Source organism: Pristiophorus japonicus, chromosome 3, assembly GCF_044704955.1.
Source record: "Pristiophorus japonicus isolate sPriJap1 chromosome 3, sPriJap1.hap1, whole genome shotgun sequence".
In the NCBI taxonomy this organism is placed as follows: domain Eukaryota; kingdom Metazoa; phylum Chordata; class Chondrichthyes; family Pristiophoridae; genus Pristiophorus; species Pristiophorus japonicus.
Genome location: NC_091979.1, coordinates 25,673,032 through 25,699,256, shown reverse-complemented (window position 1 = coordinate 25,699,256; position 26,225 = coordinate 25,673,032). Strand labels below are relative to the sequence as shown.

General features: G+C 47.0%; 1 protein-coding gene across 1 annotated transcript in view; it reads right to left on the bottom strand.

The window, feature by feature from the left end:
- Positions 1-26,225, bottom strand: part of cyp27a3 (cytochrome P450 family 27 subfamily A member 3) — a 112,545-nt gene that overhangs the window by 77,315 nt on the left and 9,005 nt on the right. The gene's annotated exons all lie outside the window — the stretch shown is intronic.

The window sequence follows — 26,225 nt, the reverse complement described above, 5'->3', positions numbered from 1 at the left end:
AAATACGCGGACCAAAACTGTACGTAGTACACTAGATGTGGCCTCACCAATACCCTGCACAGTTGTAGCAGGACTTCTCTGCTTTTATACTCTATCCCCCTTGCAATAAAGGCAAACATTCCATTTGCCTTCCTAATTACTTGTTATACCTACATACAAACTTTTTGTGTTTCATGCACAAGGACCCCCAGGTCTCTCTGTACTGCAGCACTTTGCAATTTTTCTCCATTTAACTTATAATTTGCTTTTCTATTATTTCTGCCAAAGTGGATAACCTCACATTTTCCCACATTATACTCCATCTGCCAAATGTTTGCCTACTCACTTAGCCTGTCTATATCCCTTTACAGATTTTTGTGTCCTCCTCACAATTTGCTTTCCCACCATTATTATATCATCAACAAACCTGGCTACATTGCACTCAGTCCCTTCATCCAAGTCACTAATATAGATTGTACATAGTTGAGGACCCAGCACCAATCCCTGCGGCATGCCATCAGTCACTGTTTGCCAACTGGAAAATGACTCATTTATCCCGACTCTCTGTTTTCTGTTCGTTAACCAATCCTCTATCCATGCTAATATATTACCCCCAACCCCGTGAGCTTTTATCTTGTGCAGTAACCTCTTATGTGGCACCTTATCGAATGCCTTCTGGAAATCCAAATACACCACATCCACTGGTTCCCCCTTATCCACCCTGCTCGTTACATCCTCAAAGAACTCCAGCAAAATTGTTGAGCGTGATTTCCCTTTCATAAAACCATGTTCGACTATTGCAGTCAATGTGGCTGTTCTCAAAGTTCGGAAAGCACTGTGCATGGTGTCATATAGGAGGGCAGGTATCACTACGGCCCTGTAGTCCATGAGCATGGTGCTAGGTTTGAGACTCCCTAAGCAAATGCTTTATGCGGAGCTCCTTCATGGTAAGCGTGCCAAAGGTGGGCAGCGGAAACGTTACAAGGACACCCTCAAAGCCTCCCTGGTAAAGTGCGACATCCCCACTGACACGTGGGAGACCCTGGCCGAAGACCACCTGAGGTGGAGAAAGTGCATCCGGGAGGGCGTTGAGCTTTTTCGAGTCTCAACGTGAAGAGGTCAAGCGCAGGCAGCGGAAGGAGCGCGCAGCAAGCCAGCCCAACCTCCCCCCTTCCCTCGACAAAGGTCTGTCCCACCTGTAACAGGGTCTGTGGCTCTCATATTGGACTGTTTAGCCCTCAAAGGGCTCACTTTGAAAGTGGAAGAAAGTCTTCCTCGATTCCAAGGGACTGCCTATGGTGACGATAATGATCTGGTCATTATCTGGTCATGTTTGTGGGACCTGGCTGTGAGCAAATTGGCTGCCGCGTTTCCCACATTACAACAGTGAGTACACTTCAAAAGTACTTCAGTGGCTGTAAAGTGCTTTGGGACGTCCTGAGGTCGTGAAAGGCGCTATATAAATGCAAGTCTTTCTTTCCCTCATGAATGAGGAGAGAGAGGCGGCATGGGGTGATGGGTGAGCGGGACTTGGTGCGAGTTCGGGCACGGGCAGCCGAGTTTTGGATCACATCTAGTTTACATAGGGCGGAATGTTTGAGGCCAGCCAGGAGTGCGTTGGAATAGTCAAGTCTAGAGGTAACAGAGTCATGGATGAGGGCTTCAGCAGAGGATGAGCTGAGGCAGGCGATGTTACGGAAGTGGAAATAGGTGGTCTTGGTTATGCTGCGGATATGTGGTCGAAAGCGCATTTCAGATTCAAATATGATACCTAGGTTGATTTATTCTGGCAATGTCTTGGCAGCAGTAAAAAACAGCACAGAGCTCTGCTCACAGCCCTTATCGTCCTCGTCAGAAAATCAGTCATTCTGTGCTTTATTTTTCCTGTCGGCATCCATTTAAAAATACTTACTGAAAGTTCAGGATTGTTTACACCTTGTGAGATTGAAGCTGACAGGCCTTGTGGGAAAGTGACGGAGTGGGAAGACGGTGAAAAAGGAGACCAAACCATGCCTGGTGCCAAACTGGTTCATCATTGCCTTCCCTTATTCTCCCCACCCTGCTCGCTGACTGACTCATTCATTCTGAACCTGAGCCACAGCAGCTTGAGCTGCCTGCCAGCCCCTTCTCCCCGCTGCCCAAGAAAATACTCTCACTCCCCACACAAACACGACTGTTTATACACAAGCAAACATTTCAGGCAATGTCATGCAGCACAGTAAGACTCAGCCTGGGGGGGCCATTCACAAGGGGCGGATCAAACAGGCCACTTTTGTTCTTCCAACGCAATACTTCTTCTTAGGCAGTCCCCCGGAGTTGAGGATGACTTGCTTCCACACTAAGATGAGTTCTCAGGTGACTGATGAGACCAATGCCGGGCCCAGTCTCTGTCACAGGTTGGGCAGATGGTGGTTGGAGGGACGGGTGGGTGGGGAGCTTTGATTTGTCGTACGCTCCTCCCGCTGTTTGTACTTGGCTTCCGCGTGCTCCCGACGAAGAGACTCGAGGTGTTCGCCGCCTTCCCGGATGCTCCTCCTCCACTTTGAGTGGTCTTGAGCCAGGGACTCCCAAGAGTCAGTGGGGATGTTACATTTTTTCAAGGAGGCTGTGAGGGTGTCCTTGAAGCGTTTCCTCTGCCCTCCTGGAGCTCGCCCGCCATGACACAGCTCGGAGTAGAGCGCTTGTTTCGGGAGTCTAGCATCGAGCATGCGGAAAATGTGGCCCGCCCACTGGAGCTGATCGAGCGTGGTCAATGCCTCGATGCTGGGGATGTTGGCCTGAGCGAGAACGCTGACATTGCTGCCAATGGATTTGCAGGATCTTGCGGAGGCAGCGCTGGTGGTACTTCTCCAGTGCTTTGAGGTGCCTGCTGTACATAGTCCATGTCTCTGAGCCATATAGGAGGGACTACAGCCCTGTAGTCCATGAGCATGGTGCTAGGTTTGAGATCCTGGTCTTCGAACACTCTTTTCCTCAGGCGACCGAAAGCTGCACTGGCACACTGAAGGCGGTGTTGCACCACAAGATAGTTAAGGATAAGAGAGGTCATTCAAACCTCCTATGTGACCCCTCTAAGAATATCCCAAAGTTCCCCCTTTGCAGCATCTAATTGTTTGCCTGGTTTTCACCTCTGGCACTCTGGGAGTTTATTCCATGTGGAATGGTACCAGTGTTCGTAGAATTATAGAAAATTACAACACAGAAGGAAGCTATTCGGCCCATCCTGTCTGTGTTGGTCAAAAAAGAGCTACCCAGCCTAAACCCACCCTCCAGCACTATGTCCGTAGCCCTGTAGGTCACAGCTCTTCAAGTACACATCCAAGTACTTTTTAAATGTGGTGAGGGTATCTCCTCTACCACCCTTTCAGGCAGTGAGTTCCAGACCCGCACAACCCTCTGCGTGAAACAATTTTTCCTCATTGTTGTGTATGTATAACATAAGTATACTCCCTGGACACTCAATGTACAGTTACATAAGACAACTGGATGTATCTTCACACTGTATACACTACCAGAGGGTGCAACTGGTGGAGACCTAGGGGTCACCTGTACACGACCTGTACAAGGGAGCTCACCATGCTGTGCCCTTACTCAGGGGCTGTAATAAATGGACTAAGGTCACCTCAGTTCAAGTACAATACCTTACCTCGTGGAATCATCACTAGAGTGCTTATAGACATAATACTCATCTCCACTCTAATCCTTATACCAACGTCTTTAAACCAAGGCCCCCTGGTTACTGACCCATCTGCTAAGCAAAATAGGTCCTTCCTATCAACTCTATCTGATTAAAGAAAGACTTGCATTTATATAGCGCCTTTTATGACCAGCAGACTTCTCAAAGTGCTTTACAGTCACTGTTGTAATGTGGGAAACGCGGCAGCCAATTTGCGCACAGCAAGTTCTCACAAATGGCAATGTGATAATGACCAGGTAATCTGTTTTTTTTTGTTACGTTGGCTGAGGGATAAATATTGGCCAGATCACCAGGGATAACTCCCCTGCTCTTTTTCGAAATAGTGCCATGGGATCTTTTACGTCAACTTGAGAGAGCAGACAGGGCCTCGGTTTAACGTCTCATCCGAAAGACGACACCTCTGACAGTGCAGCGCTCCCTCAGCACTACACTGGAGTGTCCGCCTAGATTTTTTTGTGCTCAAGTCCCACAACCTTCTGACTCAGAGGCAAGTGTGCTACCCACTGAGCCACAGCTGACAAAAAGCAAGAGGTTGAGCACTGAACCCCGTGGAACCCTGTGACGAGGGATTGTTCTCCTGAGAACTGAGATTTAATAGAAGTGTTCAAAATTATGAAGGGTTTTGATAGAATAGATTGGGAGAAACTGTTTCCACTGGCAGAAGGGTCGGTAACCAGAGGACACAGATTTAAGTTAATTGACAAAAGAGGGGAGATGAGGAAACTTTTTTATGCAGTGAATTATTATGCACTGCCTGAAAGGGTGGTGGAGGCAGATTCAATAGTAACTTTCAAAAGGGAATTGAATAAATAGTTGAAGTGGATAAAAATCTGGCAACAACAACAACTTGTATTTATATAGCGCCTTTAACGTAGCGAAACGTCCCAAGACGCTTTACTGGAGCGTTATGAGATATAAATGACATATAGGTTGGGCCTATACGCGTTGGAGTTCAGAAGAATGAGAGGTGATCTTATTGAAATTTATAAGACAAGGTGGATGCAGAGAGGATATTTCCACTCATAGGGGAAACTAAAACTAGGGGACATAGTCTTAGAATAAGGGGCCGCCCATTTAAAACTGAAATGAGGAGAAATTTCTTCTCTCGGAATTTCTTCTCTGTAATTCTGTGTAATTCTCTGCCCCAGAGAGCTGTGGAGGCTGGGTCATTGAATATATTTAAGGCGGAGAGAGACAGATTTTTGAGCGATAAGGGAGTAAAGGTTTATGGGGTGCAGGCAGAGAAGTGGAGCTGAGTCCACGATCAGATCAGCCATGATCTCATTGAATGGCGGAGCAGGCTCGAGGGACCAAATGGCCTACTCCTGCTCCTTATGTAATTTGTATCAGCGATGGACAATGAGGCCTGCGTAGATTTGTTGCAGCCCAGCTCACTGGAGGTGGAAACTGCATGGTGTGAAGTTATATTTGGGTCCATTCTGTAGCGGGACAAATCAAACGGTCTGGTGGCAGTTTCTCTAGAGGTTTGAAAACAGAAGCAATTTCAACAACAGCGCCTGAAAGGCCGAGGACTGTTACAGGGCTGGCACAGACTGCCGTTACTTCAGAGGCCTTCTTCATCCTTGTGCCTTTCTTAGCTTCAAACACACACGTTTATCTTTTGAGCCATTACTTGTCAACACCTTCACCGAGGCGTACGAAAGCATGGGCCTTACAGTAAACATCCGTAAGACAAAGGTCCTCCACCAACCGGAACCCGCCACACAGCACTGCCCCCCCCAGTCATCAAGATCCACTGCGCGGCCCTGGACAACATGGACCACTTTCCATACGTCGGGAGCCTACCAGCAGCAAGGGCAGACATTGACTACGGAGTCCAACACCGCCTCCAATGTGCCAGCGCAGCCTTCGGCCACCTGAGGAAGAGAGTGTTTGAAGACCAGGACCTTAAATCTGGCACCAAGCTTATCATCTACATGGCTGTAGTGGTACCCGCCCTCCTGTATGGCTCAGAGACGTGGACCATACACAGCAGACACCTCAAATCGCTGGAGAAATACCACCAACGATGTCTCTGCAAGATCCTGCAAATCCCCTGGGAGGACAGACGCACCAACGTCAGTGTTCTCGATCAGGCCAACATCCCCAGCATTGAAGCACTGACCACGCTCGACCAGTTCCGTTGGGGAGGGCCACATTGTCCGCATGCGCGACACAAGACTCCCAAAGCAAGCGCTCTACTCGGATATCCTACACAGCAAGCAAGCCCCAGGTGGGCAGAGGAAATATTTCAAGGACACCCTCAAAGCCTCCTTGATAAAGTACAACATCCCCACCAATACCTGGGAATCCCTGGCCAAAGACCGCCAGTTATCTAACGCGACAAAAAAATGCTCCGATTGGGTCCCCTTGATCACGTGACCTGATTGCTGATTGGTCCCCTTGAAGGGCTAAGACACACCCAGTAGTTTCACTGGAATGTGTAACTAGAACCTCCCTACCTAGGTTATCAGTGACTTTGCAAGGCGTAATTCGAGCCATTCTGCCGACTCCAGACAGAAGAGAGCTCACTTTCATAGGTTAAGACCTCCTCCCCCCGACCCCACTGCCCAAGTTTCTGACCCATCCCCCAACTTCCAGCCCAAGTTCCTGCCCCTATCCCAGGCAAAAGTCCTGGAGCTAATATAAAAGCCCGTGAAGCAGCTGCAGCGGCAATGAGCTCCACGTGGCTCGTGATCCGGCCCCACTTCCACGTGTGTCGCACTGCCCATGCGCGACCGGATCGAGCGCGCACGCGCAAAAAGGCGGCGGAGTCCGAGGACACAAAAAATGGTGTTGCAAATAATCACTCCCTTATCTAACCCAGTGCTTCTCAAACTGCCGCTAGACTGGCCACCCCATAAGGAGCCACGGAGCTTTTCACTTGTATCTATGGGAATCTCCAGCCATCCTCCACCCTTTATCTTCAAAATCTCCTCGCTTCCACTCTTCAAGTTACCCTGGCTTCATCAAATCGTGCATTTTGGCCCCAACTACAAATTAACTGTTTTAACCGGAATCACCCATCCATGCTGCCTGCATCTCAAATTTGGGTTCTCAATTGCTGGACTTCACAGGACATCAAGACTATGTTCCTGCATTGGACTACATTGCTGGAGTTCTTTGAGGATGTAACGAGCAGATTGGATAAGGGGGAAGCAGTGGATGTGGTGTATTTGGATTTCCAGAAGGCATTCGATAAGGTGCCACATAAGAGGTTGCAAGATAAAAGTTCACGGGGTTGGGGGTAATATATTAGGATGGATAGAAGATTGGCTAACCAACAGAGAACAGAGAGTCGGGAAAAAAGTGCAGCATCCCCACCGACACCTGGAAGTCCCTGGCCAAAAGCCGCCCTGGGTGGAGGAGGCAGATCCGGGAGGGCGCTGAGCACCTCACGACTCGTCGGCGAGTGCATGCGGAAGACAAACGCAGGCAGCAGAAAGAGCGTGCGGCAAACCTGTCCCACCCACCCTTTCCCTCAACGACTGTCTGTCCCACCTGTGACAGGGACTGTGGCTCTCGTATTGGACTGTTCAGCCACCTAAGGACTCATTCTAAGAGTGGGAGCAAGTCTTCCTCGATTCCGAGGGACTGCCTATGATGATGATGATAAAAGTAGAGAAGTCCTGCTACAACTGTACAGGGTATTGGTGAGGCCACACCTGGAGTACTGCGTACAATTTTGGTCTTCTTATTTAAGGAAGGATATACTTGCATTAGAGGCAGTTCAGAGAAGGTTTACTAGGTTGATTCCTGAGATGAAGGAGATTGTCTTATGAAGAAAGGTTGAGCAGGTTGGGCCTGTACTCATTGAAGTTTAGAAGAATGAGAGGTGATCTTATTGAAATATAAAATACTGAGGGGGCTCGACAAGGTAGGTGTAGAGAGGAGATTTCCCCTCGTGGGGGAATCTAGAAGTAGGGGGCATAGTTTCAGAATAAGGGGTCGCCCATTTAAAACTGAGATGAAGAGGAATTTCTTCTCTCAGAGGGTTGTAAATCTGTGGAATTCTCTGCCGCAGAGAGCTGTGGAGGCTGTGTCATTGAATATATTTAAGATGGAGATGGACAGATTTTTGAATGATAAGGGAGTGAAGGGTTATGGGGAGCAGGCAGGGAAGTGGAGCTCAGTCCATGATCAGATCAGCCATGACCTTATTGAATGGCGGAGCAAGTCTGTAATTGTGATTGTAGTATATGCAAGCACTCTAATAACGATTCCACGAGGTAAGGGTATAGTGCTTGAACTGAAGTGACCTTAGTCCTTTATTGTAGATCCTAGAGTCAGGACACCAAGAGGTGAGCTTCCTTTTATACTTGGTTACCTGCAGTGTACAGGTGACCCTTAGGTCTCCAGCAGTAGCATCCTCTGGTGCTACAGGTATGGTGTATACAGGGTGAAGGTACATTCAGTGGTCTAGTGTTACAGTACATACATTAACATACATACATAATAACACTCCCCCCTAAGTTTTTCCCAAGTCCTTATTGCCATGACATGGGGAGGTGATCAGTAGTGGACGGTGGGAGGTTCTGGTGAGGGTTATGTGGGTGCCGGGTGTGATCCATGTGTTGGAGGATTCCGCAGTGGTGGAGCAAGTACATGTTGTTATGGGTAAGGTACATACAGTGTTGATTGGGTAGGTGGTGGCGTTTAGTGGTGGGCAGGGCCACAGGGTGGTGTGGCTTCCTTGTCCTCCACTGGGGGCTGTAAGGTCGCCCTGCCGCCCTTCATGGTGGTGGGAGTCTGGTCACCCCAGGTCCCACTGGGAAAGCTGGAGGGTACTGGCCTCTTGCTCCCGATGCTGGTCCTGGTGGCCAGGGGGTGTAGGACCGATCTGGAGCAGCTTGCCAGTTGTGGTGGCTGTGCTGTCCATTGACCGCTGTCCCTGCAGTGCGTATGCTCCCACTGGGTGTATGTGAACCCTCCCTGGGGCATCACATTGGTCCCGGAAGCGCAGGCTACATGATCGGGTAGCCCGCTGGACCTGGGTGTTTCCCACGGGGAGTTTCCTTTGGCATTGTCAGTATACATATAGAACGAGGTATCATTTCTCATTCTATCATTAGCATACATAATACATTGGCTCCAACCGCAACTAGTCGACTCAACATTGTTACTTCGCCTTACACTTTCACATTTGTCAGTTACAACACTTTCTTGTGTGCTACATTTGTATACCTGCCTTTGTTATAGTTACATTTGTCTCATTAGCATTACCAGCATCACTGTTTAACAGTACAATTTTGTCACTTACATCGCTTTATGGAGTATTAGTTACATTTTTCTACTACTGGCATCATCATTCAACAGTACATTTATATACCTGCATTCATTAATTATTCTTTTATCATTAGTGTCACCGGCATCGCTGTGCCAAGAGTGGAACTGTCCCTTTAATTGTTTTGGGTTTCCGGTTTCCTTTAAGAGGGCCTTGCAATCTTTACCCCAATCCGGTTCGCCGCTCGGCGTCACGTGTTGCTCCCTCAACGCTGCCCCTCGTGGTCTGGTTGCGGCCATCTTGATTTCAGGTGCTTGACCTCGTGGTGCGGGCGCCATCTTCTCTCTCTCCACGAGGTAGGCTGCGGTGATCCTTTTCTCCCCAGGTTCTGCCACGGACGCCGGGAATCTACCTTCTGCGCCGATCTTCTTCCCTCGGAGTCCTGCCACCGGAGCCCGGGAGGTGAGATCTGGTCATTCAGGTTGGATCATCTCGCCGCTGAGTTGTGCAGTCTGTGTCGTCGCCACGCAGTCGAGCTGGACGGTAGGATTTTCAGGTGCTGCGATGGATCCAAGTTTGGGGCCGCGTAGGACGTCAATCGGCGGGGCCTGGCGGCTTTCGGCGCTCCAACAGATTTGGACTTGCTTCATCCATCTTCTTCCCGGCAGCGTTGGACCATCACCGGCAACGATCCACAAAGGAAGCTTGTGCATCACAGCGCCATGGGACACCTGGACCTCCACGCTGCCAACGACTGGGGTGGTGCCTTTTGTGTAGGTGAGCAGCTTCGCCTGGATTGGGGACATTTTGGGTCATTTGGCGGGGTTGTCCCAGAGTTTCCCAAAGACCATCTGCTTCATCAACAACTGGCTCGCCCTTGTGTCGATCTCCATCGAGACTGGAACCCCGTTGATTTCTACTTCGATTTTCCATGAGGGAACTCTCGGTGGAGCAGGTAAACACTCCGTACACCTCTTCCAGGGGCTGAGCCGCATTGTCTTCATCAGCGCTGGAGCCCGGGTGATCAGCCAACTCATCAGTGACACGGGGAGTAAATTTCTTCTACACAGTCGCTGGAGGTGACCTTTAGTGTTGCAGCCTTTGCAGGTGTAGTCTTTGTATCGGCACTGGTGGGCCCTGTGGTTTCCTCCACAGCGCCAGCACGGGGCTAGCCGGTTGGCCCCATGTGGCGGACTCAGGGTTGCGGGACTCAGGGCAGCAGTCTTGCCTCTGAAAGGTGCCAGTCGGTTCACTGTAGTCGTCGGGTTAGAGTCCTGGGTGTGAGTCATCATACTTCTGGAGTCGTAGACCGAGTCTATCAACTCTGGATCAGTTCCTATGGACTGGAGGGTAGCTAATGTAACACCACTTTTTAATTATAGACCGGTTAGCCTGACATCAGTAGTGGGGAAAATGTTGGAATCAATTATTAAAGATGAAATAGCAGCGCATTTGGAAAGCAGTGACAGGATTGGACCAAGTCAGCAAGGACTTATGAAAGGGAAGTCATGTTTGACAAATCTTCCAGAATTTTTTGAGGATGTAACTAGTAGAGTGGACAAGGGAGAACCAGTGCATGTGGTGTATTTGGACTTTCAAAAGACTTTTGACAAGGTCTCACACAAGAGATTGGTGTGCATAATTAAAGCACATGGTATTGGGGTAATGTACTGATGTAGATGGAGAGCTGGTTGGGAAACAGGAAGCAGAGAGTCGGGATAAACGGGTCCTTTTCAGAATGGCAGGCAGTGACTAGTGGAGTGCCGCAGGGCTCAGTGCTGGGACCCAGCTAATTACAATATACATTAATGATTTAGATGAAGGAATTGAGTGTAATATCTCCATGTTTGCAGATGACACTAAGCTGGCTGGCGGTGTGAGCTGTGAGGAGGCCGTTAAGGGGCTTCAGGGTGACTTGGATAGGTTAGGTGAGTGGGCAAATGCATTGCAGATGCAATATAATGTGGATAAATGTGAGGTTATCCACTTTGGTGACAAAAACGCGAAGACAGAATGGCGGCAGATAAGGAAAAGGGGAGGTGCAACGAGCCCTGGGTGTCATGGTACATCAGTCATTGAAAGTTGGCATGCAGGTACAGCAGACGGTGAAGAAGGCAAATGGTATGTTGGCCTTCATAGCTAGGGTATTTGAGTATAGGAGCAGGGAGGTCTTACTGCAGTTGTACAGGGCCTTAGTGAGGTCTCACCTGGAATATTGTGTTCAGTTTTGTTCTCCTAATCTGAGGAAGGACATTCTTGCTATTGAGGGAGTGCAGCGAAGGTTCACCAGACTGATTCCCGGGATGGCAGGACTGACATATGAGGAGACACTGGATCGACTGGGCCTGTATTCACTGGAGTTTAGAAGGATGAGAGGGGATCTCATGGAAACTTACAAAATTCTGACGGGACTAGACAGGTTAGATGCAGGAAAAATGTTCCCAATGTTGGGGAAGTCCAGAACCAGGGGACACAGTCTAAGGATAAGGGGTAAGCCATTTAGGACTGAGATGAGGAGAAACTTCTTCACTCAGAGAGTTGTTAACCTGTGGAATTCCCTACCGCAGAGAGTTGTTGATGCCAGTTCATTGGATATATTCAAGAGGGCGTTAGATGTGGCCCTCACGGCTAAAGGGATCAAGGGGTATGGAGAGAAGGCAGGAAAGGGGTACAGAGGTGAATGATCAGCCATGATCTTATTGAATGGTGGTGCAGGCTCGAAGGGCCGAATGGCCTACTCCTGCACCTATTTTCTATGGTTCTATGTTTCAATGTTTCTCTGCTGAGCTGGGTGCCTCGCTGGATTGGTTTTTCTGCTTTGTCGGTTATTGTTAATTGCTGTTGTCTCTCTGCTGAGTTGGGTAATTCGTTGCAATGGTTTTTCTGTTTTAACCCTGAATCTATAAAATTGAAACTGCGTGCAAAGCCTTTCTCGGTTAAAAAAAAACAATTGCTTGTTTATATTGCGAAAACCCCCTGACGCAGAACTGAATGTAAGTGCCACTAAAAAGCACAGCCCGATTGTTCTTTATTATTTGTTCACGGGATGTGGGCAAGGCCAGCATTTATTGCCCATCCCTAATTGCCCTTGAGAAGGTGGTGGTGAGCTGCCTTCTTGAACCGTCCCGTGTGGTGAAGGTGCTGTTCGGGAGGGAGTTCCAGGATTGTGACCCAGCGACAACGAAGGAACGGCCGATATATTTCCAAGTCATGGTGGTGTGTGACTTGGAGGGGAACTTGGAGGTGGTGGTGTTCCCATGCGCCTGCTGCCCTTGTCCTTCTAGCGGGTACACGTTGCAGGATTGGGAGGTCATTAGCAGCGATTTAATAACATGCCCCTATGCTCGCTCCATGCCCTGGCTACAATCTGCGTCTTTATATCTGCTTTTTGCTGCCATTGCCTTTAAGATGTGTAGAACCTTTTAGTTTTCAACTTTTGACTTGCAAAGAAATATGCACTATTCAATTATTTTTAATTACCTCCAGCCGCCTCTGGTCGCGGACACCCTGGAAAGTCTTCATGACGCCCCCCCGCCAAAAAAAGAAAAAGACTTGCTACCCACTGAGCCACAGGAGTTGTTGTCATCCGGAATGGGTAGTGGAAGCAGATTCATTAAAATTGCAGGTCAGCCGTGGCTCAGTGGGCAGCACTCTCTCGCCTCTGAGTCGGAAGGTTGTGGGTTCAAATCCGAGTCCAAGAAAAATAGAAACATAGAAAATAGGTGCAGTAGGCCATTCGGCCCTTCAAGCCTGCACCGCCATTCAATAAGATCATGGCTGACCATTCACCTCAGTACCCCTTTCCTGCTTTCTCTCCATACCCCTTGAGCCCCCTAGCTGTAAGGGCCATATCTAACTCCCTCTTGAATATATCCAATCAACAACTCTCTGCAGTAGGGATTTCCACAAGTTAACAACTCTCTGAGAGAAGAAGCTTCTCCTCATCTCAGTCCGAAATGGCCTACCCCTGATCCTAAGACTGAATCCCCTGGTTCGGGAGTTTCCCCAACATCGAGAACATTCTTCCCGCATCTAACCTGTCCAGTCCATCAGAATCTTATACGTTTCTATGAGATCCCCTCTCATCCTTCTAAACTTCAGTGAATAAAGGCCCAGTTGATCCAGTCTCTTTTCATATGACAGTCCAGCCATCCCTGAAATTAGTCTGGTGAACCTTTGCTGCACTCCCTCAATAGCAAGAACGTCCTTCCTCAGATTAGGAGACCAAAACAGAACACAATATTCCAGGTGAGGCCTCGCTAAGGCCCTGTACAACTGAAATAAGAAGACCCTTCTCCTATACTCAAATCCCCTGGCTATGAAGGCCAACATACCATTTGCCTTCTTCACTGCCTGCTGTACCTGCATGCCAACCTTCAATGACTGATCAACCATGACACCCAGGTCTCGTTGCACCTCCCCTTTTCCTAATCTGCCGCCATTCAGATAATATTTTGCTTTCATGTTTTTGCCCCCAATATGGATAGCCTCACATTTATCCACATTATACTGCATCTGCCATGCATTTGCCCACTCACCTAACCTGTCCAAGTCACCCTGCAGCCTCTTAGCGTCCCCCTCACAGCTCACACCGCCACCCAGTTTAATGTCATCTGCAAACTTGGAGATATTATACTCAATTCTTTCATCCAAATCGTTAATGTATATTGTAAATAGCTGGGGTCCCAGCACTGAGCCCTGCGGCACCCTACTAGTCACTGCCTGCCATTCTGAAAAGGACTGGTTTATCCGGACTCTCTGCTTCCTGTCTGCCAACCAATTCTCTATCCACGTCAGTACATTACCCCCAATACCATGCGCTTTGATTTTACACACCAATCTCTTGTGCGGGACCTTGTCAAAAGCCTTTTGAAAGTTCAAATACACCACATCCACTGGTTCTCCCTTGTCCACTCTACCAGTTACATCCTCAAAAAATTCCAGAAGTTTCGTCAAGCATGATTTCCCTTTCAGAAATCCATGCTGACTTGGACCGATCCTGTCACTGCTTTCCAAATGCGCTGCTATTTCATCCTTATTGATTGTTTCCATCATTTTCCCCACTACTGACGTCAGGCTAACCGGTCTACAATTACACGTTTTCTCTCTCCCTCTTTTTAAAAAAGTGGTGTTACATTAGCTACCCTCCAGTCCATAGGAACTGATCCAGAGTCGATAGGCTGTTGGAAAATGATCACCAATCCATCCACTATTTCTAGGGTCACTTCCTTAAGTACTCTGGGATGCAGACTATCAGGCCCTGTGGATTTATCAGCCTTCAATCCCATCAATTTCCCAAACACAATTTCCCGCCTAATAAGAATATCCTTCAGTTCCTCCTCACTAGACACAGTGTCCCCTAGTACATTCGGAAGGTTATTTGTGTCTTCCTTTGTGAAGACAGAACTGAAGTATTTGCTCAATTGGTCTGCCATTTCTTTGTTCCCCATTATAAATTCACTTGAATCCGACTGCAAGGGACCTACATTTGTCTTCACTAATCTTTTTCTCTTCACATATTTATAGAAGCTTTTGCAGTCAGTTTTTATGTTCCCTGCAAGCTTCCTCTCGTATTCTATTTTCCCCCTCTTAATGAAACCCTTCGTCCTCCTCTGTTAAATTCTAAGTTTCTCCCAGTCCTCAGGTTTGTTACTTTTTCTAGCCAATTTATATGCCTCTTCCTTGGTTTTAACACTATCCTTAATTTCCCTTGTTGGCAACTGTTGAGCCACCTTCCCTGTTTTATTTTTACTCCAGACAGGGATGTACAATTGCTGAAGTTCATCCATGTGATCTTTAAATGTTTGCCATTGCTTATCCACCGTCAACCCTTTCAGTATCTTTTGCCAGTCTATTCTAGCCAATTCGCGCCTCATACCATCGAAGTTAGCTTTCCTTAAGTTCAGAACCCTAGTTTCCGAATTAACTGTGTCAACTCCATCTTAATAAAGAATTCCACCATATTATGGTCACTCTTCCCCAAGGGGCCTCGCACAACAAGATTGCTAATTAGTCCTTTCTCATTACACATCACCCAGTCTAGGATGGCCAGCCCTCTAGTTGGTTCCTCGACATATTGGTCGAGAAAACCATCCCTAATACACTCCAGGAAATCCTCCTCCACCGCATTGCTACCAGTTTGGTTAGCCCAATCAATATATAGATTAAAGTCGCCCATGATAACTGCTGTAGCTTTATTGCACACATCCCTTATTTCTTGTTTGATGCTGTCCCCAACCTCACTACCACTGTTTGGCGGTCTGTACACAACTCTCACTAGCGTTTTTTGCCCTTTGGTATTCCGCAGCTCCAACCAAAGCGATTCCACATCATCCATGCTAATGTCCCTCCTTACTATTGCATTAATTTCCTCTTTCACCAGCAACGCCACCCCACCTCCTTTTCCTCTCTGTCTATCCTTCCTAAATGTTGAGTTCCCAGCCTTGGTCACCCTGGAGCCATGTCTCCGTGATGCCAATTACATCATATCCGTTAACTGCTGTCTGCGCAGTTAATTTGTCCACCTTATTCTGAATACTCCTCGCATTGAGGCACAGAGCCTTCAGGCTTGTCTTTTTAACACACTTTGCCCCTTTAGAATTTTGCTATAATTGGCCCTTTTTGTTTTTGCCTTATGTTTCTCTGCCCTCCACCTTTACTACTCTCCTTTCTATCTTTTGCTTCTGCCTCCATTTTATTTCCCTCTGTCTCCCTGCATAGGTTCCCATCCACCTGCCATGTTAATTTAACTCCTCCCCAACAGCACTAGAAAACACTCCCCCTAGGACATTGGTTCCGGTCCTGCCCAGGTGCAGACCGCCCGGTTTGTACTGGTCCCACCTCCCCAAGAACCGGTTCCAATGTCCCAGGAATTTGAATCCCTCCCTTTTGCACCACTCCTCAAGCCACGTATTCATCTGAGCTATCCTGCGATTCCTACTCTGACTAGCACGTGGCACTGGTAGCAATCCTGAGATTACTACTTTTGAGGTCCTACGTTTTAATTTAGCTCCTAGCTCCCTAAATTCGTCTCGTAGGCCCTCATCCCGTTTTTTACCTATATCGTTGGTACCTATGTGCACCACGACAACTGGCTGTTCACCCTCCCTTTTCAGAATGTCCTGCACCCGCTCCGAGACATCCTTGACCCTTGCACGAAGGAGGCAACATACCATCCTGGAGTCTTGGTTGTGGCCGCAGAAACGCCAATCTATTCTCCTCACAATCGAATCCCATATCACTATAGCTCTCCCAATCTTTTTCCTGTCCTGCTATGCAGCAGAGCCACCCACAGTGCCATGAACTTGGTTACTGATGCCCTCCCCTGATGAGTCAGCCCCCCCCAACAGTACCCAAAGCAGTGTACCTGTTTTGCAGGGAGAGGACCGCAAGGGTCCCCTGCATTACCTTCCTTGCTCTTCCTGTTGGTCTCCCATTTACTATCTGGCTGTGTACCCTTTACCTGCGGTGAGACCAATGTGCTATTCACATCATTCTCAGCATCGTGCATGCTCCAGAGTGAATCCACCGGCAGCTCCAGTGCCACAATGCGGTCCGTCAGGAGCTGGAGGCGGATACACTTCCCGCACACGTAGTCGTCAAGGTCACCGGAAGCCCACATAGTACAGGAGGAGCATAACACGTGTCCGAGCTGTCCTGCCATGACTTAACCCTTAGATAAACTTAATTTGGCAACAACAATGCTCAAGGTTACTTACTGATATAGAAAAGAAAAAGAAAAACTACTTACCAGTCATCAGCCAATCACTTACCCCCTTGGCTGTGACATCACCTTTCGATTCCTTTCCACTTCTTTTTTGCCTCCCTGCTGCAGCTGCAGCGGCAGGCCTTTATAGGCCTCTGGCTGCTCGATCTCCCACCTCACCGATGCACCTCGGTCCTATATGGCTTACCCCTTATCCTTAGACTGTGAACCCTGGCTCTCGACTTCCCCAATGTCGGGAACATTCTTCTTGCATCTAACCTGTCCGATCCTGTCAGAATTTTATATGTTTCTATGACATCCCCTCTCATTCTTCTAAATTCCAGTGAATATAAGCCCAGTTGATCCAGTCTTTCTTCATATGTCAGTCCTGCCATCCCGGGAATCAATCTGGTGAACCTTCGCTGCACTCCCTCAATAGCAAGAATATCCTTCCTCAGATTAGGAGACCAAAACTGTACACAATATTCAAGGTGTGGCCTCACCAAGGCCCTGTACACCTGCAGTAAGACCTCCCTGCTCCTATATTCAATTCCTCTCACTATGAAGGCCAACATGCCATTAGCCTTCTCCACCGCCTGCTGTACCTGCATGCCAACTTTCAATGACTGATGTACAATGACACCCAGGTCTCGTTGCACCTCCCCTTTTCCTAATCTGTCACCATTCTGATAATATTCTGCCTTCGTGTTTTTGCCATCAAAGTGGATAACCTCACATTTATCCACATTATACTGCATCTGCCATGCATTTGCCCACTCACCTAACCTGTCCAAGTCACCCTGCAGCCTCATAGCATCCTCCTCACAGCTCACACTGCCACCCAGCTTCGTGTCATCTGCAAACTTGGAGCGATTACATTCAATTCCTTCGTCCAAATCTTTAATGTATATTGCAAATAGCTGGGGTCCCAGCACTGAACCTTGTGGTACCCTACTAGTCACTCCCTGCCATTCTGAAAAGGACCCGTTTATTCCTACTCTTCGCTTACTGTCTGCCAACCAGTTCTCTATCCACGTCAATAATTATCCCCAATACTATGTGCTTTAATTTTGAACACGAATCTCTTATGTGGGACCTTGTCAAAAGCCTTTTGAAAGTCCAAATACACCACATCCACTGGTTCTCCCTTGTCCGCTCCACTAGTTACATCCTCAAAAAATTCTAGAAGATTTGTCAAGCATGATTTCCCTTTCATAAATCTATGCTGACTTGGACCGATCCTGTCACTGCTTTCCAAAAATGCTGCGATTACATCTTTAATAATTGATTCCAACATTTTCCCCACTACCGATGTCAGGCTAACCAGTCTAGAATTCCTTGTTTTCTCTTTCCCTCTTTTTTAAAAAGTGGGGTTACATTAGCTACCCTCTAATCCATAGGAACTGATCCATAGTCTATCGACTGTTAGAAAATGATCACCAATGCATCCACTATTTCTCGGGCCACTTCCTTAAGTACTCTGAGATGCAGACTATCAGGTCCTGGGGATTTATCGCCCTTCAATCCCATCAATTTCCCGAACACAATTTCCTGACTAATAAGGATTTCCTTCAGTTCCTCCTTCTCGCTAGACCCTCGGTCCCCTAGTATTTCCGGAAGGTTATTTGTGTCTTCCGTAGTGAAGACAGAACCAAAGTATTTGTTCAATTGGTCTGCCATTTCTTTGTTCCCCATTATAACTTCACCTGATTCTGACTGCAAAGGACCTACATTTGTCTTCACAAATCTTTTTCTCTTCACATATCTAAAGAAGCTTTTGCAGTCAGTTTTTATGTTCCCTGCAAGCTTACTCTCATACTCTATGTTCCCCCTCCTAATTAAACCCTTTGTCCTCCTCTACTGAATTCTAAATTTCTCCCAGTCCTCAGGTTTGCTGCTTTTTCTGCCAATTTATATGCCTCTTCCTTGGATTTAATACTATCCCTAATTTCCCTTGTTAGCCACGGTTGAACCACCTTTCCCGTTTTATTTTTACTCCAGACAGGCATGTATAATTGTTGAAGTTTATCAATATGATCTTTAAATGTCTGCTATTGTCTATCCACCGTCAACCCTTTAAGTATCATTCGCCAGTTTAGTCTAGCCAATTCACGTCTCATACCATCGAAGTTACCTTTCTTTCAGTTCAAGACCCTCGTCTGTGAATTAACTGTGTCACTCTCCATCTTAATGAAGAATTCTGCCATATTCTGGTCACTCTTCCCCAAGGGGCCTCGCACAACAAGTTTGCTAATTAATCTTCTCTCATTATACAACACCCAGTCTAGGATGGCCAGCTTTCTAGTTGGTTCCTCGACATATTGGTCTAGAAAGCTATCCCTTATACACTCCAGGAAATCCTCCTCCACCATATTGCTACCAGTTTGGTTAGCCCAATTTCCTGTTTGATGCCATCCCCTACCTCACTACTACTGTTTGGTGGCCTGTACACAACTCCCACTGGCATTTTCTGCCCTTTGGTGTTCCGCAGCTCTACCCATACAGATTCCACATCATCCAAGCTAATGTCCTTCCTTACTTTTGCGTTAATCTCCTCTTTAACCAGCAACATTACCCCACCTCCTTTTCCTTTCTGTTTATCCTTCCTGAATATTGAATACCCCTGGATGTTGAGTTCCCAGCCTTGGTCACCCTGGAGCCATGTCTCCGTAATCCCAATTACATCATATCCGTTAACAGCTATCTGCGCAGTTAACTCATCCACCTTATTACGAATGCTCCTCGGATTGAGACACAGAGCCTTCAGGCTTGTTTTTTTAACACTCTTTGTCCTTTTAGAATTATGTTGTAATGTGGTCCTTTTTGATTTTTGCCTTTGATTTCTCTGCCCTCCACTTTTCCTTATCTCCTTTCTACCTTTTGATTCTGCCCCCATTTTACTTCCCACTGTCTCCCTGCATAGATTCCCATCCCCCTGCCATATTAGTTTAAACCCTCCCCAACAGCACTAGCAAACACTCCCCCTGGGACATCGGTTCCGGTCCTGCCCAGGTGCAGACTGTCCGGTTTGTACTAGTCCCACCTCCCCCAGAACCGGCTCCAATGTCCCAGGAAGTTGAATCCCTCCCTGTTGCACCATTTCTCAAGCCACGTATTCATCTTAGCTATCCTGCTATTTCTACTCTGACTAGCACGTGGCACTGGTAGCAATCCTGAGATTACTATCTTTGAGGTTCTCCTTTTTAATTTAACTCCTAGCTCGCTAAATTCAGCTTGTAGGATCTCATCCCGTTTTTTACCTATATGCACCACGACAACTGGCTGTTCACCCTCCCCCTCCGGAATGCCCTGCAGCCGCTCCGAGACATCCTTGACCATTGCACCAGGGAGGCAACATTCCATCTGGTCACTCTTGTATATGTTTAGTTTCATATTTTGAATCCTGCTTATTTGCAGTGATCTTTTAAAATGCACAGCAGAAACTTTGGGTATTTACTAGTAAATAATTGACCTATCATAGTTGGAGATGCTGTAAAGATAGAAAATGTTGTGGATGAATGGAATATAATATTGAATTTTTTGAAATGTCTTTGTGGGCTTGGGATAAAGTTCCAACAGCAATACAAACTCAAATATTTCTACGTATTACAAGACTGCAGAGTGAAAGCATACATGCTTTGGCAGGTTGATTGCTTCTTAACTAGTAAAGGTAAATTCTAGAAATGTCGATGATTACTTAATTTATATAGATGATCAATTTTCATCTGATTCATTTCCTTTTTTTCCCCCAGCATAAAAGAACATAAGAACATAAGAAATAGGAGCAGGAGTAGGCAATACAGCTCCTCGAGCCTGCTCCCCCATTCAATAAGATCATGGCTGATCTGATCATGGACTCAGCTCCCCTTCCCTGCCCGCTCCCCATAATCCCTTTATCATTTAAGAAACTGTCTATTTCTGTCTTAAATTTATTCAATGTCCCAGTTTCCACAGCTCTCTGAGGCAGCGAATTCCACAGATTTACCACCCTCTGAGAGAAGAAATTTCTCTTCATCTCAGTTTTAAATGGGCGGCCCCTTATTCTAAGATCATGCCCTCTAGTTCAAGTCTCCCCCATCAGTGGAAACATCCTCTCTGCATACACCTTGTCAAGCCCCCTCATAATCTTATACATTTCAATAAGATCACCTTTCATTCTTCTGAAGTCTAATCAGTAGAGGCCCAACATTATACTCCATCTGCCAAATTTTTGCCCACTCACCTAGCCTGTCTATGTCCTTTTGCAGATTTTTTGTGTCCTCCTCACACATTGTTTTTCCTCCCATCTTTGTATTTTCAGCAAACTTGGCTACGTAACACTGAATCCCTTCTTCCAAGTCATTAATATAGATTGTAAATAGTTGGGGTCCCAGCACTGATCCCTGCGGCACCCCACTAGTTATTGGTTGCCAACCAGAGAATGAACCATTTATCCCAACTCTCCATTTTCTGTTAGTTAGCCAATCCTCTATCCATGCTAATATATTACCCCCAACCCCGTGGGCAAAAATTTGGTAAAGAGTAGGAATAAACGGGTCCTTTTCAGAATGGCAGGCAGTGACTAGTGGGGTACCAACTGGTCTGTGCTGGTGTTTGTGCTCCACATGAGTCCTGAGAATTATGAAAGAACTTCAACCAAGTGTTGTTTGCCCGTTTCTTGAAGGGCTGGAGTCCAGTCCAGAGCAGGTCTCCAATCGTTCTGGTTAAGCCTTGCCACTGGATAAAGGCCGAGCTCTGTCAAGCCTGTGTGATGGCTGATGTGCAACAGTCACCACACGTTAAAAAAATCCACACACAGGCATCTTCCACCCCTTCAGTTGGGGTTCATGACTGGAATATCAGGTCCTTCATTGAAACATCTGTAAACCCATGTGGTAAAATTATCTGCTTCCTGTCTGCCAACCAGTTCTCTATCCATGTTAATACATTACCCTCAATACCATGTGCTTTAATTTTTCACACTAATCTCTTGTGTGGGACCTTGTCAAAAGCCTTTTGAAAGTCCAAATACACCACATCCACTGGTTCTTAATTCTGACGGGACTGGACAAGTTCGATGCAGGAAGAATGTTCCCGATGTTGGGGAAGTCCAGAACCAGGGGATACAGTCTAAGGATAAGGGGTAGGCCATTTAGGACCGAGATGAGGAGAAACCTCTTCACTCAGAGACTTGTTAACCTCTGGAATTCTCTACCGCAGAGAGTTGCTGATGCCAGTTCATTGGATATATTCAAGAGGGAGTTAGATATGGCCCTTATGGTTAACAGGATCAAGGGGTATGGAGAAAAAGCAGGAAAGGGGTACTGAGGTGAATGATCAACCATGATCTTATTGAACGGTGGTGCAGGCTTGAAGGGCCAAATGGCCTACTTCTGCACCTATTTTCTATGTTTCTATGTTTCTTCCTTGTCCACTCTACTAGTTACATCCTAGAAGGTTGGGAAGCTTTTAAAAGCCAGCAAAGCATGAACAAAAAAATGATTAAGGGAAGACAGACCACGAAACCAAAGCAGCGCGAAACACAAAAACAGACAGCAAGTGCCTCCACAGGTATACAAAAAGAAAAAAAGTGGCCAAAGTAAATGCTGGTCCCCCAGAGGACAAGAACAGGGCATCAGCAATGGGGAACATGGAGATGGCAGAAACTCTGAACAAACAACCTGCCCCAGTTTCTACGGTAGAGGACACCAACAACATCCCAACAGTGGACAGTCAAGGGGCTACAGGGGGGGGAGGATCCCAACACAACCACAACCACCAAGGAGATGCCACCCAGCAAGCCAACAGGACCAACGGCGGACAAAACCCCCACGGACCCAACGGCCCGCACCTCACGGTCCCAAGAGAAGCAGAGGCAGGGACAGCGGACGCATCGGCCGCAATCCACCAAAACTCCATGGACTCTGCGGAGACCATATAGAACATAGGAACATAAGAATTAGGAACAGGAGTAGGCCATCTAGCCCCTTGAGCCTGCTCCGCCATTCAAAAAGATCATGGCTGATCTGGCCGTGGACTCAGCTCCACTTACCCGCCCGCTCCCCGTAACCCTTAATTCCCTTATTGGTTAAAAATCTATCTATCTGTGACTTGAATACATTCAATGAGCTAGCCTCAACTGCTTCCTTGGGCAGAGAATTCCACAGATTCACAACCCTCTGGGAGAAGAAATTCCTTCTCAACTCGGTTTTAAATTGGCTCCCCCGTATTTTGAGGCTATGCCCCCTAGTTCTAGTCTCCCCGACCAGTGGAAACAACCTCTCTGCCTCTATCTTGTCTATCCCTTTCATTATTTTAAATGTTTCTATAAGATCACCCCTCATCCTTCTGAACTCCAACGAGTAAAGACCCAGTCTACTCAATCTATCATCATAAGGTAACGCCCTCATCTCTGGAATCAGCCTAGTGAATCGTCTCTGTACCCCCTCCAAGGCTAGTATATCCTTCATTAAGTAAGGTGACCAAAACTGCACGCAGTACTCCAGGTGCGGCCTCACCAATACCCTGTACAGTTGCAGCAGGACCTCCCTGCTTTTGTACTCCATCCCTCTTGCAATGAAGGCCAATATTCCATTCACCTTCCTGATTACCTGCTGCACCTGCAAACTAACTTTTTGGGATTTATGCACAAGGACCCCCAGGTCCCTCTGCACCGCAGCATGTTGTAATTTCTCCCCATTCAAATAATATTCCCTTTTACTGTTTTTTTTTCCAAGGTGGATGACCTCACATTTTCTGACATTGTATTCCATGTGCCAAACCTTAGCCCATTCGCTTAACCTATCCAAATCTCCTTGCAGCCTCTCTGTGTCCTCTACACAACCCGCTTTTTCACGAATCTTTGTGAGATCTGCAAATTTTGCTACATTATACTCTGTCCCCTCTTCCAGGTCATCTATGTATATTGTAAACAGTTGTGGTCCCAGCACCAATCCCTGTGGCACACCACTAACCACCAATTTTCAACCCGAAAAGGACCCATTTATCCCGACTCTCTGCTTTCTGTTAGCCATCCAATTCTCGATCCATGCTAATACATTTCCTCTGACTCCGCGTACCTTTATCTTCTGCAGTAACCTTTTGTGTGGCACCTTATTGAATGCCTTTTGGAAATCTAAATACACCACATCCATCGGTACACCTCTATCCACCATGCTCGTTATATCCTCAAAGAATTCCAGTAAATTAGTTAAACATGATTTCCCCTTCATGAATCCATGTTGCGTCTGCTTGATTGCACTATTCCTATCTCGATGTCCCGCTATTTCTTCCTTAATGATAGCTTCAAGCATTTTCCCCACTACAAATGTTAAACTAACTGGCCTAAAGTTACCTGCCTTTTGTCTGCCCCCTTTTTTAAACAGAGGCGTTACATTAGCTGCTTTCCAATCCACTGGTACCTCCCCAGAGCCCAGAGAATTGTGGTAGATTATAACGAATGCATCTGCTATAACTTCTGCCATCTCTTTTAATACTGGGATGCATTTCATCAGGACCAGGGGTCTTGTCCACCTTGAGTCCCATTAGCCTGTCCAGCACTACCCCCCCTAGTGATAGTGATTGTCTCAAGGTCCTCCCTTCCCACATTCCCATGACCAGCAATTTTTGGCATGGTTTTTGTGTCTTCCACTGTGAAGACCGAAGCAAAATAATTGTTTACGGTCTCAGCCATTTCCACATTTCCCATTATTAAATCCCCCTTCTCATCTTCTAAGGGACCAACATTTACTTTAGTCACTCTCTTCCGTTTTATATATTGGTAAAAGCTTTTACTATCTGGTTTTATGTTTTGTGCAAGTTTACTTTCATAATCTATCTTTCCTTTCTTTATTGCTTTCTTCGTCATTCTTTGCTGTCGTTTAAAATTTTCCCAATCTTCTAGTTTCCCAGTAACCTTGGCCACCTTATATGCATTGGTTTTTAATTTGATACTCTCCTTTATTTCCTTAGTTATCCACGGCTGGTTATCCCTTCTCTTACCGCCCTTCTTTTTCACTGGAATATATTTTTGTTGAGCACTATGAAAGAGCTCCTTAAAAGTCCTCCACTGTTCCTCAATTGTGCCACCGTTTAGTCTGTGTTCCCAGTCTACTTTAGCCAACTCTGCCCTCATCTCACTGTAGTCCCCTTTGTTTAAGCATAGTACGCTCGTTTGAGACACTACTTCCTCACCCTCAATCTATATTACAAATTGAACCATACTGTGATCACTCATTCCGAGAGGATCTTTTACTATGAGATCGTTTATTATTCCTGACTCATTACACAGGACCAGATCTAAAATAGCTTGCTCCCTTGCAGGTTCTGTAACATACTGTTCTAAGAAACAATCCCGTATGCATTCTATGAATTCCTCCTCCAGGCTACCCCGTGCGATTTGATTTGACCATACGATATGTAGATTAAAATCCCCCATGATTACTGCCGTTCCTTTTTCACATGCCTCCATTATTCCCTTGATTATTGTCCGCCACATCGTGAAGTTATTATTTGGGGCCTATAAACTATGCTCACCAGTTACTTTTTCCCCTTACTATCTCTAATCTCCACCCACAATGATTCAACAGTTTGTTCATTAGAGCCAATATCATCTCTCACAACTGCCCTGATATCATCCTTTATTAACAGAGCTACCCCACCTCCTTTCCATTCTTGTCTATCCTTCCGAATTGTCAGATACCCCTGTATATTTAATTCCCAGTCTTGGCCACCCTGCAACCATGTTTCTGTAATGGCCACCAAATCATACCCATTTGTAATGATTTGTGCCATCAACTCATTTACTTTATTTCAAATGCTGCATGCGTTTAGGTAGAGTGTTTTAATACTCCTCCTCGGACATTGGTTCTGGTCCTGCCTAGGTGCAGACCGTCCGGTTTGTACTGGTCCCACCTCCCACAGAACCGGTTCCAATGCCCCAGGAATTTGAATCCCTCCCTGCTGCACCACTGCTCAAGCCACGCATTGATCTGAGCTATCCTGCGATTCCTACTCTGACTAGCACGTGGCACTGGTAGCAATCCCGAGATTACTACTTTTGTCCTGCACCCGCTCCGAGACGTCCCAGCAGACCGGAAAACTGCAAATGTAACGCCCCTATTTAAAAAGGAGGCAGGCAAAAAGCAGGAAACCACAGACCAGCCAGTCCAACATCCGTGGTCGGGAAATTGCCTGGAGTCCACTATCAAAGGAGCAGCAGCAGGACACCCGGAAAAGCAAAACTCTGTCAGGCAGAGTTAGCATGGACCCACGAAGGGGAAGCCATGCCCGAAAGACCCGCTGGAATTCCTTGAGGATGCAACGAACAGGGTGGACAAAGGGGAAGCAGCGGACGCGGTGCACCTGGACCTCCAGAAGGTACCCGACAAGGCGCCACACAAAAGGCCACCACGCAAGACAAAGGCCAAGGGGCTGGGGGGCAACACAACAGCATGGATAGTGGACCGGCAAACCAACAGAAAACAAAGAGCCAGGACAAACGGCCCACCCCCCCGGGCCGACAACCAGCAACTAGTGGGGCGCCGCAGGGACCACCGCCAGGACCCCAACCATCGACAATCCATACCAACGACCTGGAAGAAAGGACCAAGCACAACGCAACCAAGCCCGCCGACGACACA